This window comes from Canis aureus, chromosome 34 (assembly GCF_053574225.1).
Source record: "Canis aureus isolate CA01 chromosome 34, VMU_Caureus_v.1.0, whole genome shotgun sequence".
Taxonomy (NCBI): Eukaryota; Metazoa; Chordata; class Mammalia; order Carnivora; family Canidae; genus Canis; species Canis aureus.
Genome location: NC_135644.1, coordinates 2,150,137 through 2,178,025, shown reverse-complemented (window position 1 = coordinate 2,178,025; position 27,889 = coordinate 2,150,137). Strand labels below are relative to the sequence as shown.

The 27,889-nt window shown below is 39.0% G+C and overlaps 1 protein-coding gene across 10 annotated transcripts in view; it reads right to left on the bottom strand.

Moving 5' to 3' along the window:
* Positions 1 to 446: 446 nt before the first annotated feature.
* Positions 447 to 27,889, bottom strand: part of LOC144304964 (uncharacterized) — a 50,321-nt gene continuing 22,878 nt past the window's right edge. For 6 of the 10 annotated variants that reach the window (XM_077883645.1, XM_077883643.1, XM_077883652.1 and 3 more), the window contains 2 exons: positions 23,641 to 23,768; positions 447 to 1,610 (listed from right to left, as the gene is read on the bottom strand). The gene's annotated coding sequence lies outside the window, so the exon portion shown is untranslated. Of the gene's footprint in view, positions 1,611 to 14,284; positions 14,948 to 22,123; positions 23,321 to 23,640; positions 23,769 to 27,889 lie in introns of those variants that run through there. The other 4 variants (XM_077883644.1, XM_077883651.1, XM_077883646.1 and 1 more) reach the window with 4 other exon arrangements.

Sequence of the window (27,889 nt, the reverse complement as noted above, 5' to 3'; positions counted from 1 at the left end):
ACCTGGACTGCCACAGTACCTGCTGAAAGTGTCCCCTCGCCATCTTCCTCGCCATTCCCAAATCAAGTGTCCTGAAAGGGCACTTAGGAAACTTGAATGTGCATACAAATCATGAGATGGAGGCTCTATTCAGTAAACCTTGGGTGAGGCTTCAGATTGTATTTTGCTTCCAAATTCCCAGATGACGGTCACTGCTGACCCACAAACCACACTTAGAGGATCAGATCCTAATTGCTATTGCATCAATAAACAAATTGATTAACAGTTAAAATGCGTTTTTCATTTTCCACCTCGTATAAACGTAATAACAGAGAAAAGTAAACTCTCTACATTCTTGCAAATGTAGAGAGTTACATTCACCCCAAATATATACACATACATATGCATATATGCAAATTAGTGTAGTAAAGTGTTAAATATTTCAATTACTGATCATTCTCTGGAACTTTTACTCTGATCTTTTTTTTTTTTTTTTCAGATTTCTGTCCACGTCTCTAAGCTCTTTCTTTGTTTTCCTTCACTTTGAACGATAAAATTATCTTCAACAAATTAACAGATAAAAATATATTGACAGCCGTACTGCAGATTAAGACTTCCAGAATCATAAAGAAAACTGCTAGTACTGCTTCCTGATTCTGGAGGTTGTTTTCTCTTTCTTTTCTTTTTCTTATGTCACCTAATTAATTTGTCATTTTACATTTAAAAAGTGGACTCTTTCTCCTGCTGTTTGATGATTATCCATGCTGGTTAATATGTTTAAGTAAAGACACAGATTCTTTGAAGGCTTGAAGCTCTAGGACAGTTCATAGGACACGTCTGACGTACAGTAGCGGACTCTGACCTCCCACAGTCAGGCACTCGAAATAAATTTCTCCCCTGAGCAACTTTAGGTCATATAAACTAAATATGTCAAAGGTTGGCAAGTACCCTTCATGGTGGGTAAGAGAAAATAGAAAGAAATAGAATTGGAGGATTAGAGAAATACACTGTGACAAACTTGATTCCATATTCTCCCTACCCATCTGTTATTGCATTTTTAAAAATATCTTCTCATTATGATCACCTAGAAATTAACCATACTGTGTGGGAACTAATACATACCTGGTATTGCTATACTTATGTTAAGTATAAATAACAGCAAACATACAGACTGGAAAAATGTTTTCCAGGAACTGTTGACAAATATTACTTAACCTTGGCGTACTTATATATTTCCTGCCCCGTGGTTACCCAAAACCCATAAGAAGAAAACACTCCTCACTGAAGCCTTTGGACTCAGACTGGGACTAAATCTGCTCTCCTGGGGTCTCCAGTTGCAGATCCTGAGACCTCCCGGCCTCCGTGCTCACCTGAGGCAATTCCTTATAATACATCTCTTCATGATATACGTAATTTAAAGACGTGGATACCTCTTATCTGTTGCTCTGAGGAATCCTGACTAATACACTGAGATTTGAAAGATGAAAACAGGGGCACGTGGGGGGCTCGGTCGGTTAAGTGTCTGCCTTCTGCTCCAGTCGTGCCCCAGGTCCTGGAATGGAGCCCCGTGTCTGGCTCCCTGTTCAGCAGTGAGTCTGTCTCTCTTTCTCTCTCTCTCAAATAAATAAAATCTTTAAAAAAAAAAAAAAAGATGAAAACATTCTAGAGATCCTTAAACAACACATTCTAGAGATCCTTAAACAACACTATGCTTATAGTCACAACGGTGTACTATACACTTAAAAAGTCAGTGAGAGGGCCGATCCCATATGATGAGGGTTTTTATCATGAAGAAAAAGCTGGGAGGAGATTTCCTTTGTTGAGCCCAATATATTTTGAATGCCAGAGTCACTGAGATAAGGGCACACGCGGCCAAGGTTTGCATACTGGATACGGAAGTTTTGATGTTTCTAACGTCTCTCACTACCTGTCAGTGTTTAAATTATATTTAACTGTGGGTCTCATCACTAGAAAATAAGGAGCTTCAGATAACCATTAAGATGTTGAAGGTGGAATGTTCTTTACGTGGATCTCAACTCCTAAATTATAGAGAGCGTCTTCATAAGCAGACAGCCACCCTCCCTCTTTAGTCGTCAGTGGCTTATCCCGAGTGAACATCAGGAGAGCTGCAGTTTTAATATTTAAACTCATCACCAGAATCACAAACACATCACAAGCTATTACACCTGTGAAACCTTGAAAGTGTAACCTGAGAGTCTTTCCAGCCCAAAATGAATTATAAAAAGTGAAGTAGATTACAAATACGTCCCCAGCCTGAGGTTAGAGAGCTCATGAATCACTCCACCGAAAGAGCCCCCGAGCCCTAAATATCATTGTAAACCTCATATACTCTGTTGTTATGCATAGAACTATTTATAATATCAAAATAATACGGTATTTGGGATTTTCCCCGTAGTCCCGGTATTCATAATGGTTATAGTTTGCTTCTCAAACGACCCTTGAGAAAAAACACACATTAACATGATCGTAATGAAGTCACTGGAGGACTGCCGTTGCTTAGGAACATCACAGATTTCTAGCCTGGATTGAGGATTTATTATCATCTGAGCCATTGAAATCAGCAATTGGGTGCTTTTCCTTTGATTAGACGCTATTTATCAACGTGGCATCGCTAATACTTCCCAGTTAAGCTGATGGATGAAATCAATTCTATGTTGCATTACTCATCGTGTGTTATTTAATTTGGAAATAAAACTGTACCCTTACACATCTAAAAATACAAACTGTAGAAATGGAAGCACTGCATAATAAGAGGTCTTACGGTGGTAAATATTTTTACTGTTTTCTAAGCTTTACTCATTTTCATGCTTTTAGTTCTCCTTGTCACCTCACCTGTTTATCAAAGACAACGCAGAACTGATACATTTCTCAAAGGCTCTCGATGCACAAGCACTCACTCAAAGGGCCATTTCTGATCACTAACATACTGTGAGCCAGGGGATTTATGTTGACAACGGCCAAAATAAATGGCTCCGGTTTCAGGTTTTCATGAAAAAGACAAGCCTCCAAACTCGGAATTTTATTATATATAGCACTAATTTTTTTTTTTTAAGATTTATTTATTTATTCACAAGAGACACACAGTGAGAGGCAGAGACACAGGCAGAGGAAGAAGCAGGCTCCCTGCAGGGAGCCCGATGCAGGACTCGATCCCGGGACCCCAGGGTCACTCCCTGGGCCGAAGGCAGGTGCTCAACCGCTGAGCCACCCCGGTGCCCCAATGTACAGCACTAATTCTTAAAATGACATCTTAATGTAGAAGATGTAGAAACCACTCCAACCATCTGCTTTGTCAGCTAACCTTACAATTGTGTGCCAACTCGTTTTTCTCAGATTAGCTCTATAAATTAGGCAGTTTGGGAAAAATACAACTCATCTTCTGTTCCCTTTAAAACCTATCCATTGATGCAGAACACAGAATGTGTCACTAGAGTCTGATTGCTCCCACTTTCTCCTTTGTGTTCTATGCATCATTGTTGGGTTAAAGGGGCAGTGGGAAAACAGAGGGAGTGGAGAACTGTTGGCCATATAACAAAGTCAAATGCTGAGAAAACAAAGGAGATTAATGTACCCTGTTTCAGTTTAAATACCAGGGTAATTATTGGAATAAGATAAAGAACAATTTGCCACATTGCTTGGAAATTTGTTTATGAGGCATATCAAATACAACTCTAGCGCAAGCCTAAGAATAATGGTTTTCACATAATCATAGTTAAAAAGTCTTCTGAAATTCAAGAAACTACATCAGATCATTCTGACACAAAATGATTCATTCTTATCTCAGGAGAATCTAATTTCATAAACAGCTCTTTCACTCATTTGATCAGCAATCAACAGACACTCACTGAGCTCCTGACTAGACACTATTCTAAATGCTAATAATGAGGGTGGGAACAATACAGACAAAATCCCCGCCCTCTGAGAGCTTTCTTTTAGTAAGAAAGGCCTGAAACTAATATTACACTGTATGTTAGCTAGCCAGAATTTAAATAAAAACTCAAAAAAAAAGAAAAAAAAAGCAGTCAAAAAGGAAATAGATAACAGTCTCAGGCAGTGATAAATTTTTCAAAGAAAAATAAAACAGAAATAGAATAGAGAACTATGTTCAAAAGCTTTTATTTTTAGAGTTAACAAGAAAAGCTTTTGGGGATCCCCAGGTGGCTCAGCGGTGCCTTCAGCCCAGGGCATGATCCTGGAGTCTCGGGATCGAGTCCCACATCGGGCTCCCTGCATGGAGCCTGCCTCTCCTTCTGCCTGTGTCTCTGCCTCTCTGTCTCTCTGTGTTTCTCATGAATAAATAAAATATTAAAAAAAAAAAAAAGCTTTCTAAAGAAATAACATTTGGGCAGAGACCTGAAGGAAAGTAAGGAAGTAAGCCTCATGACTACCTGGTGGAAACACAATCCAGGGAGTGGGAGCTGAAAGTGCAAAGGCCCTGCAGTGGGAGTGTGCCGGGCATGTCCAAAAACAGGAAGGAGAGCAATACTAGTATAAAGAGTCAAGAGGAAGAGCAGCGAACAGATCAAAGAGGTAGCCAAGAGCTGCCATAAACTCTATCAATTATAAGAGTTATAATCCAACAATTGAGGTAAGGGAACCCTGGGGAAGGAGTGATGCAGGTGAAGGATTCCTGTTTGAGGCACCAGGTATCTATTGGAGGTTAACATGGAGATTTTGAAAGAAGACAGTTTGATAAGTGAGTCTAGAACTCCTAGGAAAGCCTGGAGATGTAAGGTTGAGTTAGTGCGTTGACGGAAATCAAAGTCCGGGGACTGGATAAGAGGACCTGGAGAATGGGTATAACTTGAGAAGGAATGAGGAGCAACAGAGAAGTTAGGGAAAGGATATAAAAGCAAGGGAGAGTGGGAAGGGTACGGCCAATGAGGGTAAAACCAAATGAGAACGGTACCCTCAGCCCAAGGAAGAGAGGGTTCAAGTTGTTGCCAAATACTGCTCCTAACGTCAGGTAGGATGAGAACCAAGATCTGGCCATTGATTTGGGCAGTTTGCAAGTTATTAATGACCTTTGCAAAAGGGACCGATAGGAGAAGAGAGATAATGAAAGTCTTATTGGAGTGCGTTCAGGAGAAACTTGAGGTCAAGTCATAGAAAGAAGTGATAGAGAGAGCCCTTCCTAAAAGGGTTAAGAAACATGGAGACAATCAATGGGTTAAGATAAAGAAGATAAGAAAACTCAGAGTGGTACCTGGAGGGGAGGGGAACGTGAGGTCAGGGAGGGTTATTTTATTTTAAAGATGTCAAATCTGTGAGTGATCGTTGGTAAAGGTCCAGCAGGGAAAAGGAAATCGCTAATAAGGAAGCAAGGTGGGTAATGATAGAGTCAAAATCTTGCAAGGGGGTGGGATCCAGGAATACTGGTGGAAGTGCTGTCACAAATAAAAGTAGAGCGAGTGGGCCAAGTGATGTAACGAGTGATGGGCAGGGTATGTGGTTGCAGATACAGGAAGGTACCACCTCCTCCTAGTTCCTGGGTGCTCGCATATCTATGAACCCTCGCCGGCCGCTAATCAGTTAAGTCTGCCTGTTTACTCCATGTGAATCAACCTGAGGGAGGGGTTCGATTCAGCCCTCTGTGGCCAATTGGTTATTTCTGTTCTGTGGCTACGAGCTCCATCCCATGTGAGAGAGATGCCCTTTGGCAAAAGCAAACCAGAGCTCTTATGATGGAATCTCCTAAAAGAAGCAAATGGGTGTGTGAGTCTCCATCTCCATGTACCTCCATCTTTGGGTAATGATAGCGTGCTTCTTTTTTTTTTTTTTTTTTTTTAAGCTAAACCACATCTACTCCCCCAAATCAGAGAAAATCTTGTATGGCCAACACTATATTAGAAGTTTCTTCCTCGGTGATAAATGAGGTTTACAAATAGGTCAACGGTCTCCCCACCTCCCCCCACTCAGACTAGATGTGTAGGAGACGGAAGCAGAAAGCAGGGTTAAGGAGCAGCAGAGACGTATGGGAAGGAAGGATTCTAAACCCCGGTTTCCAAGTGAGCAACCAACAACCACTTCACTATCTGCTCCTCAGACCAGGTCTCTGACCCCATGCCTGAGTCCTGATCCAGCTGGTCTGGTAACAGAGGACATGGACCCCCCTCCTAGTTCCTTCGGCCCCCTTTGCCAGGCAGTACCCACCCCCCGCAACCCCAATCCACACCATGAAATTCCACAAGAGGAAACGATTGTCTAGAAACATTAATCCTAAGTCTGATTTCAACATTGAATATTGATCGTGACCTACATGAATCAAAATGTTTTCTACCTTCATGCCTCAAGCAGCCCCTCGGCCTTTGATCATTGGAACTACTAAGTCTCCTGTCTTTATTCTTCTACTCCTTTCTAACTTCATTCCCCATTTCCTATGCCCAGTTTGTCTCGGACAATGACCAGCATTTCTGTTGAAAATAAATAGGTCGAGGTCTTTTATGACTACTTCCCTTCTCACTGTTTTCCCTTCTCCAGTACTGAATACCTGTTGAGCTGCCTAAACCTGTCATGGTGCTTCATCACCCTTTGCCTCTTCAAAAGATGCCCTTTCTCCCTGGTATGGCATCCCCTAATCTCTGCATACATCCAAATAAAACTCAAGTCTCAGATCTTCTGGGACCCCATCTCCAAATATCTTGACCTGTGTGGTTCTCAAACTTGGCTGACATTAGAATCACTTGGAAACTCTAAAAATAAAACTGAGGCCTGGGAGCCACCCTCAGAGATTCTGACTTAGTTGGATGGGGATGCCACCTGGGCGTAGGGATTTTCAGCACCTCCCCGGGCGATTCTGATGTACAGCTGAAGTTGAGAATCCCACCGTAGATGACATATGCCCTCCTGCTGCAACTGCAGATCCTGTCACAGATTCTTATCAGAACTTCTCACCCTGTACAGTTGGTTGTCTGTGGACCATACTTTATTAGACTTTGCATCTCCAGTGCCTGCCTCAAAAAATAGAAGAATATTCAATATACAGGTTTTGAGCAAATGAAGGAATAAAATTATGTCTATATATGAATGTTGTGACTGCTTAATGAGGTAAGAGAACCTGAAGTATCTTGGGGGAAAGAAAATCACATAAATGGAGAATAAGGGAAATAGTATAGCTGGAAGTGGTTGCATGATGTGAGAGCCATGTTTGGAGCTACTTAGAATGATCCCTGAGCTACACCAAAAAGGAAAAAAAAAAAAAAAAGAAAGAAAGAAAAAACAGCAGGTCTTTCACAAAAGTTACAAAATGAAATAACTGACAATCACACTTTTCCCCCGGTGTCCTCAAAGTGTCAACAGAAACGAGTCTCTAGAATTGCTCTGGTACCTGCCGTTTCATAACAGATGATTAGATAACATGTCAGCACTTTTTTTTAAAAGCAAGCTCTGAGCCCAACATGGGGCTTTAACTCACAACCCTAAATCAAGAGTTGCATGCTCTCCCCGCTGAGCCAGCCAGGCACCCCGACATGTCAGTGCTTTTAAACTAACCTACCTATGATTTGATCCCAAATCATAAGTTGTTTTTAAGTTGGTGGAATCTAATGCCCTTTATATAAAGTTGTTTTTAAGTTGGTGGAATCTAATGCCCTTTATATTACTAAGGCATCTGGATTCACCTCAGTTTATTATCCATACTCTATCTTATTTGAAGGCAAACATAAGAAGATTTAAAAAAAAAAAAAAAGTACAGTAAAATAAGCATGAAAAGAAATCCAGGAAGCACTAGGAGACTAGATGTAATGCCAAACATCATTATATTGGGACATGCTCCAATTATGGTATGTTTAATCTTGAGCAAATATGAACTAAAGATTCAATGATTACATTAGTAGGTAATATACACCAATTTTGCAAAACAAGTAAACAAAATCTGAATTTTAGGTTCATGCTTAGGTATACGTTATGAGAACATTTACTTTTTCTTAAATTTGTGAGAATTGCAATGAAAAAGCATTTGGAACCTATCATTTTCAAACTAAAGAGAAAGAAAACATTTTTAAGAAAAGTTGTCCCTGCCATTGAAGGTACAATCTCCAAGAATTCAACAGAATTCTATCAGTTTTCAGAGGATCTGGAATTGAAACTTTTGAATCCTAAGATTTCTATGATTCCTGGCTTAGATATAGACATGTCACAAAATAGGCCATGCTGAAAATAATGCTATTTACAGAGGGAAGGATGCTACCATTCTGAAGCTGAAAAGCAAACTAGATCATTTTTATCTATTTAGGTGAAGTTGATTTGTTTTGCCCTTTTCTGTTTTGATATAATCAGCTATTATTTGTGTTAGTACTACTATTTCTTTGGCCTTTGAAAGTAGCAGACGAGCACAAGTATCTGAGTTTTTATTACTGTAGCTGACTCTCTGGTAGGCAATTTCCACATTCCACTCATAACTCAGGAAAGGGAATTGTCTTGCCTAATAATAGATCCTTAGGATGAATGCTTGAAGTCACAGACAACAAACAAATATTTACAAGAACTATTCAGCTACTATAAAAGAGGGAAGCTGGCCATTAAGACAACAGGAAATGCTGGGAGCTAAAGAGAATTGCGAATCTTAGGTATCTGTAAAGGCATTCAGATCGTCATCCTCATCATCAAAATCATCATCATCATCATCATCATCATCATGCTGTCCTTCATTTGGCCCCTACTTTGAATTCAATATTTTACATAATGGTTTTCCATAAAACAAGGAATTCTAGCAATAAAATTGGTCAAGAAATCACACATTAAAAAAAATAAAAAATAAAAAATAAATCGCACATAATAAATTTTTGTTTAGAGATAGATACTCCAGAGTCCTAAACCAACTACATCCATCCACAAAATTGCATGGCTGAAATAACTTGGCACAAAATCACACAAGTTTTTCCTTCTCTTGCAACATATTTTTACATTTACCCATTACCTAATAGACTTTGCAACTAGAACAAAAGAATAAAGAAAATGTACATATAAAATGAATACCTACTATTTCTAGAGTCTATACCAGAATAATTTCATATATTCATTTATTTAATCCTCACAATAGATTATGAAAAAGGTTTTATTATCCCCGGCACACATGATAGAACTGAAAACAAAGATATTAAGTGACTTATTCAAGATCATACTAATAAATGACAGATTTAGGACTGGAACTCATGTATTTCTGTCTTTATGCAGTCTCTTTCCACATCATAAAAAAAGTAGATATATATATATATATATCCTCAAGAAACCATTATCATGATGACATTAATGTTTATTTAAAAAGTTGTATAGGTATATTTTGAACCTCATTGTCCAAAATAGTCTTTACCGAGATTGCTTTATTTGGTAATTTCTCTGTAGAAACGCTAAACAGTGAATTTTTTTTTTTTTTTTACAATACATCAGTAAAGTCTATCTTTCGTCTGCATTGGCATAAAGCGAACCAACTTTTTAAAAAATGTAAAATAATTTTACTGATGGAAATCACAAATATGCTCTCTTGTAGAAAATAGCTAAGAGCAACATTTGGCATCACAGAACACTCTATCATGAGAAATTTGCATTAAAATGTTATTCTGGACAAGAGGTATTTGTCATTCTCATCCAAATATCAAACATAGAAATAATTCTCAAATCAATTAAATTCTGCTAACTTAAAAAAAAATGCGGGACGTTGCCAATTCAAAATAAGATATCATCACAACTATGCTTGGAAGCATCTGGAAGGCACAAATTTCAATGTGACTAAAAGCCTATTAATACTTTAATTGCAGGATTGCATGACCTCAATCATTCAGTTAGATTTGTACGTAACTACTGAGAGGTGCCTCTAGAATATGGGATCTATTTCACACTTGAAAATGAATGTTTTTCAAATATGTTTCATCATTTCTGTCAAATTGATTCAGTCCAAGACGTATTCCGAAGTGCGAATTTATAAGCATCTCGAGAGAGGATACCCATAGGTATAGACAGTCGTTAAACACAGGTGTGGAGAATGGTCTCCCAATATCCTCAAATAGAATGACACATGCCTGTTAGGAAAACCAGAGAAAAGGGGAAACACTCTAGCAGCCGTTTCCTAGGTTTTCAGCACTATTGTAATCGGTGAGCAATGTTTAAATATTTAAAATACATGCATTTCCAAAGCCGGGAATGACCCCTTCACCCTGCCCTTTGCTGAGGGCAGGTGGCCTTTGCACCCATCCAGATTTTTAGCCCAGAGTATAAAGGAGAGAGCGCCCGGCAAATCAGAGCAGCAGGGATTCTCTGCCGCAGACCCCCCTGTCCTTGGTAGGATGTTGACAACCACCCTGCTTCCCGCTTGGTCCCTTCTCCAGGGTTCGGCAGCCTGGATGCAGGACCAGCGCACAGGCCTCCCGGCACCTGCCCTCCCCACCCCACCCTGACCTCTCTTTGGGGGATCTCAGCACCTGTGCCCCCGACCCTGAGCTCTCTCTGCAGGATCTCGGCCCCTCCTACCGCCCAGGCCAGAGTCAGGATGCTGAGTCTTGCCCCCCGGGGCCGTCGCCCTGTGCTCCGCCCTCGCAGGCGACGCTCACCTTCCCCGCCCGTGTTGCAGGAGCGCAGGAGGCCTGGGCCCCGGTCTGCCCCCGCCCCGCCCCCAGCACTGGGCAGAAGCCGGTGCGGCCCCAACAGCACAGGTGCGGCCCCAACAGGACAGGTGCAGCCCTTAGCCGGAGAGCGAGGGGCGGAGCTGTGGGCGGCATCCTCAGAGCCCTGGAGGCCCTCGCCCCCCTCCTGCTGGGACAGGGACAGGGACAAGGACAGGGACAGGCACAGGGATAGGGACAGGCACAGGGACAAGCACAGGGACAGGCACAGGGACAGGGACAGGCACAGGGACAAGGACAGGGACAGGCACAGGGACAGGGACAGGCACAGGCACAGGGACAAGCACAGGGACAGGCACAGGCACAGGGACAAGGACAGGGACAGACACAGGCACAGGGACAGGCACAGGCACAGGGACAGGCTCAGGGACAGGCTCAGGGATAGGGACAGGCTCAGGCACAGGCACAGGGACAGGCACAGGGACAGGCTCAGGGATAGGGACAGGCTCAGGCACAGGGACAGGGACAGGCTCAGGGACAGGGACAGGCACAGGGACAGGGACAGGCACAGGGACAGGGAGAGGGACAGGCACAGGGATAGGGACAGGGACAGGCACAGGGACAAGCACAGGGACAGGCACAGCCTCCGTGCGCACCCCACGTGCCGTGGCATCTCCCCCTCGTGGCCAGTGGCCGAGGCCAGGCTGCTGGGGGCCGGCACAGGCCTCCCCGGTATCTGTCGCCCTCCACCCCCATAGCCCGCCGGGTCACCCAAGAGCTCCCTGCTGAGCATCTGAGGGCCGTGGGGACTGGCGCTGCCTGTGACACCTGCATCCGCAGGACTGTCAGGCTGCAGCTGGCCCCACACGGTGACCGTCTCCTCCTCCTGGGCCTTGACCCGCCCGGTGCAGGACCCCGCCAGGTGTCCCTTCAGCCTGGGCTGAGCCCGGCCCTGGGGAGCCGCACCTGCTGCCCTCACAGGAGCGTGAGGCCCGGTGCAAACCCGCACCCAGGCACTGACTGGGGCGAAAGGGAGTCCGAGGGCCTGCCATGGGGGGAGACGACACGGCCTACTCACGGGCCCAGGACACTGCCGCTCACTGTGGGGCGCACACGGGTGTCACACTACTGTGGTGGCGGCGGGGGCTTTGTTCCTGTTTGTTCTGTTAGGGTGACCTCCTGATTCGCTCCGTGCAGGGCCTTGCAGAGCTTCGTTGCGGAGAACCCCCAGGATGAAGTCTCCAGAAATGTCTCAAAAGTGTAAGATGTTAATTTACATCGTTTTTCTTTTTTTTTACTTTGGTGTGTGTCATCCTTTTAAATTATAGAAAACATTTTAATGGAAAGCAAACATGAAAACTTAAATATAGGGCAGAGCCTACCTTTCTATGTATGATACTACCTGTTTGCTAAGAAATACCTAGTAGTACCATGTGACTGCAACAGAAATACTTCCTTACTCATTCATTAGGAAAGCAAATACGCCTACTACTACTTTGACATTTTACGGAAGCTACTTTTAAATCAGAATATTTAGTTTTCAATAGTCATATAATCAACAGAGGTGTATTTATATATATACATACATATGAATATTTGTAGGTGTATGTATGTGTGTTTATTATATATTATATATATATATATATATATTTTTTTTTAGTAGGATCCACACCCGCCTGGAGCCCAATGTGGGGCCCGAACCCCTACCCCTGAGATCAAGACCTGAGCTGAGATCAAGCATCAGGCTGCTTAACTGACTGAGCCACCGAGGCGCCCCAAGGTGCATTTATATTTTTTAATGGGGTATAATTCCTTATGTATTTTTTTGCATATTTTCCTACTACACATTGAACTTGTATGTTTTTAAAATTACTGCATCTAGACAAATGTAAATGTTATTTTCCAGCTTTCTGATACCTACTATTTTAAATAGATATTTTTGTCTTAGAAAAAAAAGCAAAAACAAAACAAAAACAAAAACATATACATTGATCTGGGTTTAAAATTAAATAAGCCTTTTTCAGTAAAAGAAGACTGGAAAAAAGTAGATTGTTTAAGTGCTAAAATATTGAGAAATTTGAAGTTGTTCACTATTTGTATTTCCACCGTTATAAATATTGTCTTGGTGTATATACGGTTACTGCAACAGAACTGATATCACTTTGTTTTTTAATAAATATAAATCTGAAATTTTTATATTTAGAAATGCTTGAACTACTTTGTTTTTAATTTCAAAAATTTAATTACCAAAATAGGAAAAGTATTTTGATACAGTGCACATAACTTTTTTTATATATAGTTTCAGAATTTTCCTACTTAACTCTTCTTCTATAATTGCGATGTTTTTGTTTTCATAGTCATTAAGCTTAATTGTTCCCACTTCCTTTCTAAATAAATACCTGTTTGGAAAGTCGCTTCAATTTTGGAAAGATGGGCTATTTAAAATGCTGTTTTCCCTGGCCATAGAAAAACTTATATTAGGAAAGCATCGGGTAGCTAAACTCCTAATTCAGGCTAAACGGGAAATGAGTACGTGCGGTGTGTGCCTGTTACCTGAGAAGTGTTGTTACGGAGTAAGTGATTTAATGATATTTCCTTTAAAAAAGATGACTTTTGCCCCAACGCCACGCTGAAATCCCCACTGCACAAACTCCTTGATGATTATGTGTGCACCGTTAGCTGGAAAGCCCCCCGTGGTACTGTTCAAGGAGACGCTGCTTTGGGAACTATCCATCCTGTAGGTACCGCAGGTAAAGCCTTCCTGTTCCCTCCCGTCCTCTGGCTTACCTGTGTCCACCAGGTGGTGAGCCCGGGCTCAGGTAACAGTTGATTTAACTCCCTGAAGTGTGTAGTGACATTGCTGGGTGCTGCTCTGCTAAACTTCATGACCTGGGTCTTCCTTTCCTCACTACGTCTCCTGGATGATTTCCCAGCTCTGTGGCTGACGCCTTCTGCTCACCTTTTAAATACATGTTTTCTTAAGATGTCAGCTCGCAGCCTTCTTCTCTTTCCTACAGGCCAACCTCTCCCCGGGCAACATGATTTTCTTCCTGACTTTCCTTAAGACCAATCTCAATATGATGTTCAAACCTTTATCTTCAGCCCAAACTTTTGAGCCTCGGAACTGTCTCTTCTAGGCCACTTAAAAAAACAACCCACTCAAACGCCTTGAAAAGGAAATCTAAGTCAGTATGATCACCACTTTCCCCCCCAAACCTGCTTGTCTTCCACAGTCCGCTTCAGTACGTAGGATCACTCCCCATTCCGTCTCGTTCCCTCATCTCCCCTCCCACACTGAGGCAGGAGTTAGTTACTAGGTCCAACGTACTCTCTTTTCAGACTATCTCTTAAGCCTCCCCCATTTGTCTGTCATTTCTGGTCCCACCAACTCCTCATATTATTGAAATCCTCTCTGATCTATCGAACCTCCAGAGTGATTGGATGAAAATATAAGTTGCTCCTGTTACTCGTCTTGCAAAAATCTCTAATGACCGTTGGGCCGCCTGGGTGGCTCAGTGAGTTAAGCATCCAACTCTTGATTCAGCTCAGGTCCTGACCTCTGAGTCATGAGATGGAGCCCTGCCTCGGGCTCCCTGCTCAGTGGGGAGTCAGCTTGAGGTTCTCTTCTCCCTGTGCCCTTCCCCCTGTGCTCTCTTTCTCTCTCAAACAAATAAGTAAATCTTAAAAAAAAATAAAAATCTCCAATGATTGTCAATAATCTATAAGATAAAATTCAAATATCTTCACTTACAAAACTTATTGCCACATGGTCAGAGCTTGGCTTTTCAGGCCCATCCCCTACCACTTTCCTTACATGTCTTAAAATCCCTCATGCCAAACTATTTTCTCTTTTCCAAACATGCCTTGCATTCCACACCCTCTACCTTTGTTTATTTTTTTTTTTCTCTGTCCCAAACCTTCTGTGCCACATATCTCTTCCTGGAAAGATTTTTTTTTTTTTAATATTAAAGATAAATGTTGTCTCTTCTCTGGAGTCCTCACACATGCTTTCCCTAGTATAATTTTAATTGTTCATTCACCTGTCTTCCCTCAGTACATTAAATATACCCATAGTAGAGTATTAAAACATAATGTATTATATTGTGCTGTGGTTCATTGAACGTGTTTTTACTTCCTAGGGAAAGGAATCTTGTCCTAGTCATCTTTTATTCCTAGCACTGAGGCATGCTAAATCAGGAATTTAATCTAGGTTTATTAAATAAATGAACTAATAAATTCATGACAGTCTGAGTGCACTACCACTCCTGTCTCTTTCTCATTTTTTCCCTCAACATTGAATTGGTCATAAGCGCCTATTTATTTTACTTTCAAATTATCTCCTCAATGCAGTCTTCCTTCTTTCCTCCATTTTCATTGGTTTGGTGGAGCACCTAGATGCAAAGGGACATAAAATTGTTTAAGCAAATGATGTAAAAAGAGGCTTTCGATTTTTCTTTTTAGTACTAAGTGGGAGTTAAGGCAGGGAAGAAAAGAGTTAATGCCTTACTGCTGACACTTGGGTTGGAGTCCGTATTTGACTCTTAAAACTATAATGAACAATAAAATGATCTTTGAAATCTTAAGGTAATATTTCTGTAGCTTATAGAAAGTTCTGGATTATCTAATTACTGGATATGCAATTATAATTCATGTTGAATTACTCAAATATATTTCAGTTTCATCATTTCCCTTAGCTGACTTCACTACCAACTCTTTAGGAACCATCAACTGACATATTTCTCACCATACTTCAAGCCAAATCTGTGCTACTTTAACTTCTTAGCGTTTGATAGCTCATCATAACTCTTTGTATTTGTGTGTTTATAAATCTGTGTATGTGCTTAACACTATTAAGTACCTTCAATGTGATGATAAAAATAATATCGTAAAAACTTAGGTAGGGACAAAACTCAGAGAACTCTACTCACTGACTTTCTAAATTATAGAATTTTAAGTGATGTATAGGAAGCATGTGATTTCATGGCTTTAAATGCTGGAATTAAATTTCTGTCCCAAGTAGGAGATTTTCAATGATGTTTGCACAAATAAAGTACAAACTATAATCCAGCTGGTCTATCTGCTACATACTCAATTTAGTGGATTTATTAAATAAGTGCCTGCTGTCATTGGTATTAAACACAAGAAAAAAAACGGCAAAAAAAGCCATACTCAAAATACACTTTTAGCCAAAAATACCCGCACTCATTTCCAACGTTTTGGAAAGGATTAAATTGTTTACTTTCATTAATTACTAGATAAAAGAGAAATTATTTAACTTATTTAAATAGTCAGCAAACAAAAAATAAAATACTAATCATGCACAACCATATACGTTTGTTCCACCAAAGTTCACTTGATTTCTTAAACTTCCATGTATATTGTATTTATCTGTTGACATAGTATTATATTGTACATTCTAATCTACAGTTCTGCACTGTTGTAATTAGAGAGTAAGAATGGTCACATTTCCCATATAATATACTCCTATTTTGTTTGGAATTCTAGGTTAAAACTCTAAGATTCCTGTTTTCAACCATGACTGAGTACCCAGGATTAGATTAACTATCCTGATTTATCAACTATAAAACCCAACAAAATAGGTGAAGCATCAGATGACACATTTTTGGTGACAGGTAGCACAGAACAATAATCTATGAGACAAAAGGGAACTGCTGAGATGAGTCCCTCAGTTGCCCAGACTTTCATCTGGAGGCACTTTCCAAACCACTGCACAAACACGTGGAGCCCAGACATAGCATAGAAGTCTCCTCTTTGTAGAAATTAACAGAGCTACAAAATTTGTATGAAAGTGAAAAGAATGCAGAATAGCCAAAATGATCTTGAAAAATGAGAACAAAGTTGGAAGATTCACATTATCTCATTTCAAAACCTACTACAAAGGTTACCGTAATCAAGACACTGTGGTGTTGGCTTAAGGGCAGACACGTAGACCAATGGAATAGAATAGAGAGCCCAGAAATAGACATGCAGTTATGTGGTCAATTGCTTTTTACACACATCAAAGTAATTCAATGGAGAAAGAGAAGTTCTTTCAACAAAAGGTATTGGAACAACCAGATATTCATATGGAAAAAAACTAACTTCAGATGTGTCTCTCACAGTACTCAAAAATTATTTCAAGAAGGATAATAGATCTAAACACAAAAGCTATTATAAGGCCCTATGAATTCTTTATATATTCTAATAAAAACCCTTTTTTCAATGTAAGTATTGTACATATTTTCTCAAATCTATGAATGTCTATTCACTTCACTTTCACATTACTTTCTTAATGGAATCTTTGATAAGCAGTTTTCCATTTTTATGAAGTCTACTTTGTTATCTTTTTATGATTTGTGCTTTGTCTTGTCTAAGAAATCTTTGACCCCAAGTTTACAAATATATTCTCTACGTTTTCTTTACTATGCAGATGTTCAAATACAAAAGGTTGCGTGTAATGACTATTCCGGTGTCTTCCTCAGTGGGTATTTTTTAAAATAAAGGATTTAGCAAAAGTTGCTAAAAATATTAACTCATACTTTTAGAGGAACACAAAGAATAGTTACAAATGTCAATTTTCTCTCTCTCTTTTTTTGAAGATTTTATTTACTTATTTATTTATTTATTTATTTATTTATTTATTTATTTAGTAGGGAGGAAGGGGCAGAGGGAAAGGGAGAGAATCTCAAGCAGACTCAGTACTGAGGGCAGAACCCAACACAAGGCTCAATCCCAGGACCCTGAGATCCTGACCTGAGCTGGTCACCCAGACATGCCTATGCCTTCTCTTCCTTTAAATATGATGTCTTAGGGGCACGTGGATGGCTCAGTCAGTTAAGCGTCCAACTCTTCATTTCAGCTCAGGTCATGATCTCAGGATCCTGAGATCAAGTTCCACATGAGGCTCTGCACTAATGGAGAACCTGCTTAGGATTCTCTCTCTCTCTCTCTCTCTGCTCCTCCCTGCTGGCTCACTCTCTCTCTAAAAGAAAAATTAATTAATATTTTTTTAAAAGTTTTAATATGATATCTTAAAGTCTGGGCATTAACATGTCAGATCTCGAAGGCTCTTCCAAGTTCATCTATTGGTACAAATGATCAATAGATCATGATAAGAAACTGATAAATAAGAATACTAGATAAGATAATAGATAATAGATAAGAAACTGTGAGGGAGGGGCTACATCTGGGCAAGTGGCCAGGCCAGCGCTCAATGTTCTACCTATTGCCTACCTATTGTTCTACCTATTGATTCAGAAAGTGAAAAAAATTACATGGTATCTTGCTCAATTTTCTTGTATATCATAACAATAAACATTATAGAGCAGTAAAATAAAAATAAACTGCCTCAGTAGGTAGAGCATGTGAATTTTGATCTTGGGGTCATGAGTTCAAGCCCTATGCTGGGTGGAGAGCTTGCTTTAAAAAAAAAAAAAAACTAAAAACTCAAAAACAAAAAATATTTTTGACCCACATGACACTCTTGGCAAAGAAAATTTGTGTTAAGATTCACTAGAACTGCCCCACCTTGTGTTAAGCCTCAATAGAACTGTTCTACCGATACATATTGTATTTTCAATCCAGTACCATGCTGAAATTATGATAGATCTGTGTCATTTGTTTCTGATTTGACCTTTATCGCGTGACCTGTATTTTTGAAATTACACACACACGAGAAATGTCCAAATCTATTCAGTCATACAAACTAAGCCTTGTATGAATTTCAAGGAAAGTGTAACATGCCTGACACCAAAAGAAACAGAACGTGAGTGTGTAGCAAAGTATTGCCTTCACAAGGCAATAGGTAAAACGTTGAGTGCTGGCCTGGCCACCTGCCCAGATGTAACCCCTCCCTCACAGTTTCTTATCTACATTCTTACACTTGGGGTATTACATTGATCATTAAACTAAGGGCACATCTCCATGAACAACTGGAAATTTGAAGGAACCATAGCCATGCATACATATCCATCTGGTGGTGTACAACCTTTGTGTTCTGGATTGCTGATTCAGCAGAAAATCAATGAGGAGGCCAAATTAGATTGCTCATGTGTACCAATAGATGAACTTGGACCAGCCTTTGAAATCTGACGTGTAAATGCCCAGACTTGTGCTAGGTTTTGGGAATACAAAGATGAACGAGACACAACTGAAGCCCTTAAATACCTTAAGCTATTGAAATAGCTCTTAAATATTCTGAATATAGCTGATTTTGTTGGGACATGACCCACAGCTTACCTTCCTGACTCTTGATTTAAAAACAAATTTTGGGAGCATTATGTTTTAACTTTCTTTAGTGAGAGAGCTATAAATGAATTATTTTAAATTAGAATCCACCTGTGCCTTAAAGTCTCTAAATCTATTGCTACAAACTGTTGGATTGTATGAGCAGCCCAAAACTGATAAATCATTGATAAAATCACATCAAAAATAGTGATCTTTTTAACCTAATATCAAGAATAGCAGCAATCTAGAAATCAGAACTAAGAAGGGCTCCTGGCTGGCTCAGTCAGTGACTTTTGATCTCGGGGCTGGGGGTTTGAGCCCCACTGGTGTAGAGATTACTTAAAATCTTAAAAACAAAATGAAAAAAAAAAAAATCATGGGACGCCTGGGTGGCTCAGCGGTTGAGCATCTGCCTTCAGCTCAGGGAGTAATACCGTCCCGGGATCAAGTCCTGCATTGGGCTCCCTGCAAGGAGCCTGCTTCTCCCTCTGCTTGTGTCTCTCCTGTCTCTCTGTGTCTCTCATGAATAAATAAAATCTTTTTAAAAATCATAACTAAGAGATGATGAATTGTAAGACTATCCTTCCTGAAATTACTGAGACTTATAACTAACATTGCATGAGAAAAGAATAATTGTAAAAAGAACATAATAAGGGTGCCAGGTGACTCAGTAGGTTAAGCGTCGGACTATTGGTTTCTGTTCAGGTCACGATCTCAAGGTCCTGGAATCGGGCCCCAGGTTGAGCTCAGAGCTAACAGAAGAGACTGCTTGTCCTTCTCCCTCTGCTACTACTCCCCCAGCCCATACTCTTTCTTTCTCAAATAAATAAATATAATCTTTAAAAAAATAAAATATTTTAAAAAAATAAAAAAGAACATAATATGTAATAATAACATAATAGAGTTTATGACACAAATGTCAGTAATCTTTATCACTCATTTCAGAAGCAATCCTTTTCATTCATAAAAAAAAATTTATTTTGAGGGTCTTACATGTGCTAGGCATTCTTCTAGGTGCTGGAGGTATAATGATGAGAAGAAAAATAGCAAAAATAAATGCATTATCAAGGCACAAGCACTGTAGCTGGGAAAACATAGATAAGATTTTGTTTGAGTGTGGGTATATCCCTATATGTGTGTATATACATATATTTGTGCATATACACACACACTGAAGGACATTGGCTTAATCATAAGGGCAGAGGAAGTCTCCTGAGAAAATAATCTTTGAGTTAAAGATCTAAAAGATGAGTATGAGTGAGTTAGATGAAGTTACATTCGTGTGAAACATCAGGAATGGCATATACAACACCTGTGGTGGAAGCAAGCCTGGGGAATACGGTGGCCTCAACAAAGACCTATGTAGCCAACCCACATAAGTGAGAGAGAAAGCACAGTGTGTGGTGAAAACAGAAAACTGGGTTAGGAAAAAAATACATAAGACCTTATGGGTCTTTTTAAGGGTTGACAACTAACAGGATGGAGTGTTTCGTTTAGTGTTTAGTTTACAGGATATCTTAACGAGACTGTGAATAAGCTAGCAGAGTAATTACCCCATAAGAAATACTTGGTGTCAAAAAAATAAAAAAAAATAAAAAAAGAAATACTTGGTGTCCTCTTTTTTGGGGAAGACGGCGAGTACATTCTTACATGCAAGAGATAGTTGTGTTATGCTGCATGATGTAGTTGCTATTGTCTGAATGCGGATAGTTCAAATTTGGATGATGTAGACCGTGCTGGATAGTGTGTGTCGATACTCAACAGAATAATATGTAAGCTCAAGGCCCATATGAATATAATATGAATTATATTTTTAAATATACATTAATGGTACTATGAATATGTGATCAAAGACATTCAACATCACCCTTGTCCTTCTAAACATCTGTTCCCCAATACCGCAGGCAGTAAAAATCTAAAAACTACATTTCCCAGACATCTTTGCAAGCAATTTTCTGTTTTCAATTCTGTCAAAGAGAGGCACTCCTCTAAAATGTGGAAGTCAATTGGAAAAGGACAAACATTGTATGTTCTCATTCATTTGGGGAATATAAATAATAGTGAAAGGAAATATAAGGGAAGGGAGAAGAAATGTGTGGGAAATATCAGAAAGGGAGACAGAACATAAAGACTCCTGACTCTGGCAAACGAACTAGGGGTGATGGAAGGGGAGGAGGGCAGGGGGTGGGGGTGAGTGGGTGACGGGCACTGAGGGGGGCACTTGACGGGATGAGCACTGGGTGTTATTCTGTATGTTGGCAAATTGAACACCAATAAAAAATAAATTTATTATTAAAAAAATAAATTAAAAAAATAAAGTGAATTTGAGCACCAAAAAAAAAAAGTAAATAAATAAAAAAATAAAATAAAATGTGGAAGGTTGAAGAGAAAGAGAAGGATCGTTCTCCTCCAGAAGCAAAGCATAAAACTTGTGTTTGTCAGACCAGCAAATAGCTGGTTTTGGAGTTGATCCAGAAGCGGAGAGGGAAAATCAAACAGGGAAGGAAATAAAGCCAATAAAAGGACATTGATGGGGTAACAGGATTACATTGTCGTCAGCCAGGGCTCAGTCCTGCTGGAGACCCTCGGAGAGACTGTGTAACGAACCGTTCAGAGAGAAAATTGAGGAGCAACCAAAAAAAAGTAGAAGGAAAACTGAAAAAGAGGGAAGCCAAGGAGGAAGAAAATGTCAAGACCAACCACAGAATCAATTGAACCAATTTGGCAAGAAAGATAAGTTCCTAAGGTGTCTTTGAAGTGGGCACTGATGGGGTCATTGTTAATTGGGGCAAAGGCATCTTCAGTGGTATAACTGGGACAACGCTTGCCTGAAGCAGGTTGAAATTTAGAAATTTAGCTGTGAAAGTGAGCAGAGGGTAAGGGAGGCTGTTACAGAAAAAATATATGAATGTAAGTGTCTGTATTATGAATTCCGTAATAGATTCTTATATTATTCATTTACTTATGTATACTCAAGTTCACAAAAAGCCATAGATACAAATACTAAGTTTTTTATGTTCAACATTTCATCAGGTTTTTAGGACTTTGTTATTCATGGTGGGAAAAGCATAATTTTCTCTTGATTTATTGGTTTATCTGAGTAGTCATTTTAAGTGTACAACTTTTTCTCACATTTAATAAAATTAAATTAAAAAAAAACACTGAGGTCCCTTATATACTCTAATCACTTGGCTGCTTATGTTTTCTCCGTATTGAAAGTGACAAAGCTTTTAATACACTAGAGCCGCCTACTAAAAGCTCAGAATTGCTCGTACTAATTGAGAATTTGTCAGTATGTTACCCTCGGATGCACGTGGCTAAGTCACAGTGGTGTCAGGGGAATCACAAAAAAAAAAAAAAATGTGATGCAATAAGGCTTTACGGTCTTTTATTTTTTTTTTAACATGATGCATGGCTCATGACATACGCTGCCCCTAAAAATGTGAATTTCAAAACTCCTCTCCTAAGCATAGCGGAAGCGGCATCTTTTTTTCTATATTAGAATTTACCTTGGCAGAACTATCTAAAATAATTCCACGGGTCTATGTTCAACCAACAGTGCCAGAGTCTAGGCTAAGCATCAGAGATACGAGCACCGGGAAGACATGCCTTGGAATAAGTTTTTTCAAACCACAGCTTGAGATCAATCAGGGATTTGTTAAATCAATGTACTGGGTTGCACTAATGGTTCTAAAGAAATGGAATGGGATGGAAAACATCAAGGTTACATTTCCCTTGGCAAATATAAATATTGTTTCATGAAATTCACTTTCAACTTCATAGGTCACCCACGTAAAAGGTATTCCTTGCTATGGTTGAAGGCAAAAAGATTTGAAAGCTATGGTTATAGACGGACTCTTTCATAACCCAGAGTGGTGGCTGAGGGAGGAGGGGCTGTCTGATGACAGACGTGTAAAGAGAGCGTTTCAATATAATGATATTAGTTCTATGGTAAATGATATTCAGGGTTGTATGGCGGCTGAAGGAAAGGCATTTATTTAACCCAGCCTGTAAGATAACAGGTATTTTTAAGAAGAAAATAAATTCAAGTGTCTACCAATTATACTATTCAACAACCCAAGGTTATTTCTTAAATAAACTCATAAATGTGTTACATAAAAATAACTGGAAGTACTACTCTTGAAAATATTTTATGCCTCCTAAAATGCTGTACAACACTGCTTCGGTATTGAAACCTCACAAGCTACAATAACATGTTTTTTAGATAAATGAAGAAAAACGTTATATAACTTTTATCCACAGAGTTCTGGAGTTTACTTTTGAAGTCATAAAATATGGATTAAAACAAACATGATGTCATCCACATTTGGAAACCCTTCAAATCGATCTTTAGCTTCATATTAAAGAAGAAGAAGCACACATCAAGAATGCAACATACATATTTAAAGCAGCTTCTAGGGAGTAGAGTGTTTCGGGTCTCGATAACCCCTCACACAGTGATGATTCCCAAGCCTATACTCGGTTCCAAGCCTGTGTCTTCCAGTATTGAGCAGCTCCTTCTGGATTCCCACAAATACCTCAAATTCAACATTATCAGAATAAATTTTTAATTTCAAAAATAAGATTCTCTTTGGGGTGCCTGGCTGGCTCAGTAGGTGGAGCATGCTGCTCTTGATCTTGGAGCCGTGAGATTGAGCCTCCCATTGAGTGTAGAGCTTACTTCTAAAAATAATAATATTCTCTCTTATATACCCGACCTGGATAGTAGCATTGCCACCCAACTAGATACTTGAGCCGGGAACCTAGTAGTTATCTTAGATTCCTTCCTCTCTGTCGTATATCATTCCCAATTATGAAAAAAAAAATCAACCTAGTAGATTTTCTGAACTTAATTTACCCTTTCCTTTTCTTTCATCTTCTGCTGCTTTAGCTCACTTCACTTCTTATGAAAAGTTGAGTAGGCCTCATACCTCCCATCTTGGCCGCCTCAAATCCAAACTCTTTTCTGCTGTCAGGGTGACGTTTCTGCAAAAGAAATCAAATGACATTTTTCTTCTACTTAAAATTCTTCACTAGCTCCTTATTTCTTATTAAATAAGATCTTTAGAATCCAAGATTTTTCTACCAGCTTGCCTTCAAAGATAGGAATCTGACCGGTGAGCATGTTTAATGTCAGGTGTCCATTACTGGCTGTTACCTGCTTTCCCCTTGCAACCTCCATCATCCTGCCCCCTCACACGCACATCATCTTCTGGGAATCCTAAGCCACTTGTTGATGCCTGAGGACACAGTTGTGTCTCAAGCTATGATTTTCCACAGTCAAGTCCTTTTCCTGCAATTGTACCTCTCCTTTTACTATTAATGCTTCAAGACTCCACATAAATGTTCACACATGGTTTCACGCCTGTCTTTTTTTTCTGAACTTTTTGATATTTTCTTTTCTAAATTCCTGGAATTATTAGTAGAGGCAAAGTTAATTATTGTCTCTTCTGTATTTCCATTGACTCTTGTAAGTTTTATTATATTTATCATATAAATATTTTATTAATACATGATATAAATTATTTTATTATAATAGAAAGTTTCTATCCCCACCACTATATAGTGAACCTTCACGGTTTGGGGCTCTATTCACCTTTGTCTCCTGACCTTGTGACACAATCTGAAGCCTAGGAAATGGATTTAGTAATAAAGGTTGTTGAATAAATAAATTAGCATAACAGCACAAATATCATTAAGTGATTGTTATTTTAAACACTGCCTCTCTTCCAAAAAGAGTCCATGGTAATAATGTGCGATCATTAGGCTACATCCAAATTAAACTTGGAGATGATTATCATTGTCATATGCTTATATACACTCAAAACCTTAATGGTTATTACATTATTTCTGGGTTTTTTTTTTTTTCAGTATTAGAGGGACCAGCTTCGACTTGGTCAGGATCCTTGTATATCACTATGCATTTTGCATCATGGGATACGTTTTTTTCAATATGGAAAATCAAGTGAGGGGAACAGAAGAAAGACTAATTTGGGATGAACTGATCTTGGCAAAAATATGCTTTCTCTTCATGACTTGGTCAACAATTCCCTCAACATTTTGCTCAGCATCCATATACCAGACTGTAATTTATAAGATTCACTTTTTCCCAACCTGAAAACCCAAATTGTTTGTCTCTAGTAGCTTATCTTAAAAATCAGAGTTACTTGTCTAGGCTTTGGTTCCTTTTTATGTTTCTTTAGCCTTCCTTAGAAGTTTCTGGTAGTTCTTCGATCACATATATGAAACACTATTCCTGCATTTTTAAAAATGTAAATCAGCCCAAAAAGGTGAATTCATTCAAGTAGCATACTTTTAATTTATTACCAATTTTCAATTCCCTCTTAATTACATTTGCTTCATAATTTGGAGACTTTTCTCTTTTAATAGGTGAGATAGGAGCAAAACACAGGTTTGAGTACTTATGCTTTCTCCTAACAAGGTTAATACTACACCAACAACTCCAAACAGCAAATCTGACTTTACCTCATGTTCCATCTCCTTCTTCTTGCCTCAAAATATGCTTTAATTCCATTTTAAAATTATTTATAGCATATCTCAAAAAATGAATTTATTATGAACTTAGTCTTCCTAATTATCACTTTATAAACCCCTACTACTCTCGGTATTCATTGTCTTCCCATCTTCTATACGAAGCCTTTAAACTCTCCCTGCAGCATTTTATTCACGTTGTTTTCTTCCATTTCAGCTCCCTATTCATTATCAATGGAACACACTATATACTTTTTACATCTAATTTCAAACTTCCCAACCTTCTCCAGCCACATTTCCAGTTTAATTTCCAACCATGGTTTCATGCCTAACTTTTTTCTGAATTTTCTGAAATTTTCTTTTCTAAGATCCATCATCTATACTTGACTATATTCAACATCCCATAGACTTTTGGCTCAACGTGCACATCATCAATCAGTTCTTTCTTATTTAGAATTAATCACAGAATAGCAATTCCCCTTAGTCTCTGTTGACCTTCTCAGAGATGAGATTATGAGAAACATGTGGCAAGAATTTATCAGAAGATCAGCTGTTAGAGAATTTGATTTCTTGAAGATACAGAGATGGGGTGATAAAGAGTGATATATTCATAATAAATCTGAATTAGGTTCAAGAGCTTTTAGATAATGCTGTACTACTTATTATTTGTGTGACTTTAAGAAAACTACTTATCTCTGATCCTGTTTTCTCATCTGTAAAGTTTAGTTAGAAATACTTTCGACAGTTGTTACAAAGATCAAACAAAATGATATGAATTTAATTAACATGTGGCAGACAATATAATATGGATAATATACACTATAAAAATTATGTTGTTGCAAATGGCAGGATTTCTTTCTTTTTAAGGATGAATAATATTTCATTATTTTTTATCCAATTATTTGCCAATGACCACTTAGGTGGTGTTCTAAGTCCCAAAAATACAATCTCTTCTGGTAGGTAGAATTCTAAAATGGCCATCGAACTATATGTTAACTAACTGGAATTTAAATGAAAACTTCAAAAAAAAATAAAAGCTTGGTAGGATCCACCTGGGGAAAGTTAAAAAATTTTAAATAAAAGTAAATTAAAAGTTGGGGAATCCCTGGGTGGCTCAGCGGTTTGGCGCCTGCCTTTGGCCCAGGGCACGATCCTGGAGTCCCAGGATCGAGTCCCGCGTTGGGCTCCCGGCATGGAGCCTACTTCTGTCTCTGCCTCTCTCTCTCTCTCTCTATCATGAATAAATAAATAAAATCTTTAAAAAAAATGTTTTAAAAAAAAAAAAAAAAAAGTAAATTAAAAGTTAAAAATTAAATGGCACCAAGATTCACAGCCCCTCATGTACACACATAATGTCGCTCACTTCACTTAATCAAACGCTAATGTAGGTGCCGATGTGACAGCATTTTCTAGATACAATTAAGATCCCAAGTGTGTTGACATGAAGATAAGGAAATTATCCCCAGTGAGTCTGGCCTAATCAGGTGCACCTTTAAAAGGCACCAGGTTCCTCCTGGCAAGGGATTCAGAGCCTGAGAGCGATGCATGTGAGAGAGTTTCACTTTTGCTGGCTTTGAGTATGGAGGGGGCCACAAAGTTAGGAATTTGGGTGACCTATAAGGGTTGAGAACAGCCCCTGGGTGACTATCAGCAAAGAAATAGGGATCTTGGTCTTACAAGCACAAGGAGCTGAATCTTTGCCACCCCGCGTTAGCTCCGGATGAGAACACAGCTGAGCCAACTCCTTGAACCGAAAACTGAGCTGAGTTATGCCCAGCCTTCTGACCTATGGAAATGTGAGCTGATAAATGGATGTTTTTTAAGCTATTAAGTTTATGGGAATTTGTGGCACCGCATTAAAAGACTAATACACTGATGTAAAGAGTTCCTTATTTGAATTTTAGAATTCAGAGAAGTAGTTTCCCAGGTCCATACTTATCATTGATTAATGACCCAAAACAAGACAATGCCTTTCTTTATTCTGCAAATCCCCACAGCAAAACAGCTTAATATCATACAAAATAATATATTTACTAGGTTAAAATGGCCTCTCTAAACAAATACATATACAAAATCTTCACTATATTGATCCTCTTCTTGCTTTATGAAGAATATTTCCTACCTACCATATAAATGGATTAATTTTAATTATGAATTCAACAAAAAATGGTCCATGTTATTCAGAAGAACCTCAACTATCAGTTCTGACATACTTTCTAAATGACAATATTAGTTTATGTGTTTAATTTTTAATACTGCTGAAATGGTCATTAATACTACAATTTATTCTTTAATCTTACTCTCTATAGGTTATTTTGGGTTAATATTCTAACAGAAACCACTGCTCTGTAGGCAGGAGTTAAAAGAAGGAAAGAGAAATCTATTCGGTTTCCCTTGTAAAACATTCTGAGCAATCTCTTTAAAGCCCAGACAATGAGATATCTACATTTAGAATTTCAGTGGTTTTTATTCTTTTAATGATTGCTTCAGTGTTGATGCTATTGAAATAAAGAAAAAACATCAAAATTACCATGACAAAGTATCAACATAATTTATTTTACAAAAGATGTTGGCTGCCATCTCTTGGACTGTCTGAGCATTGTGCTTTCAAAGAG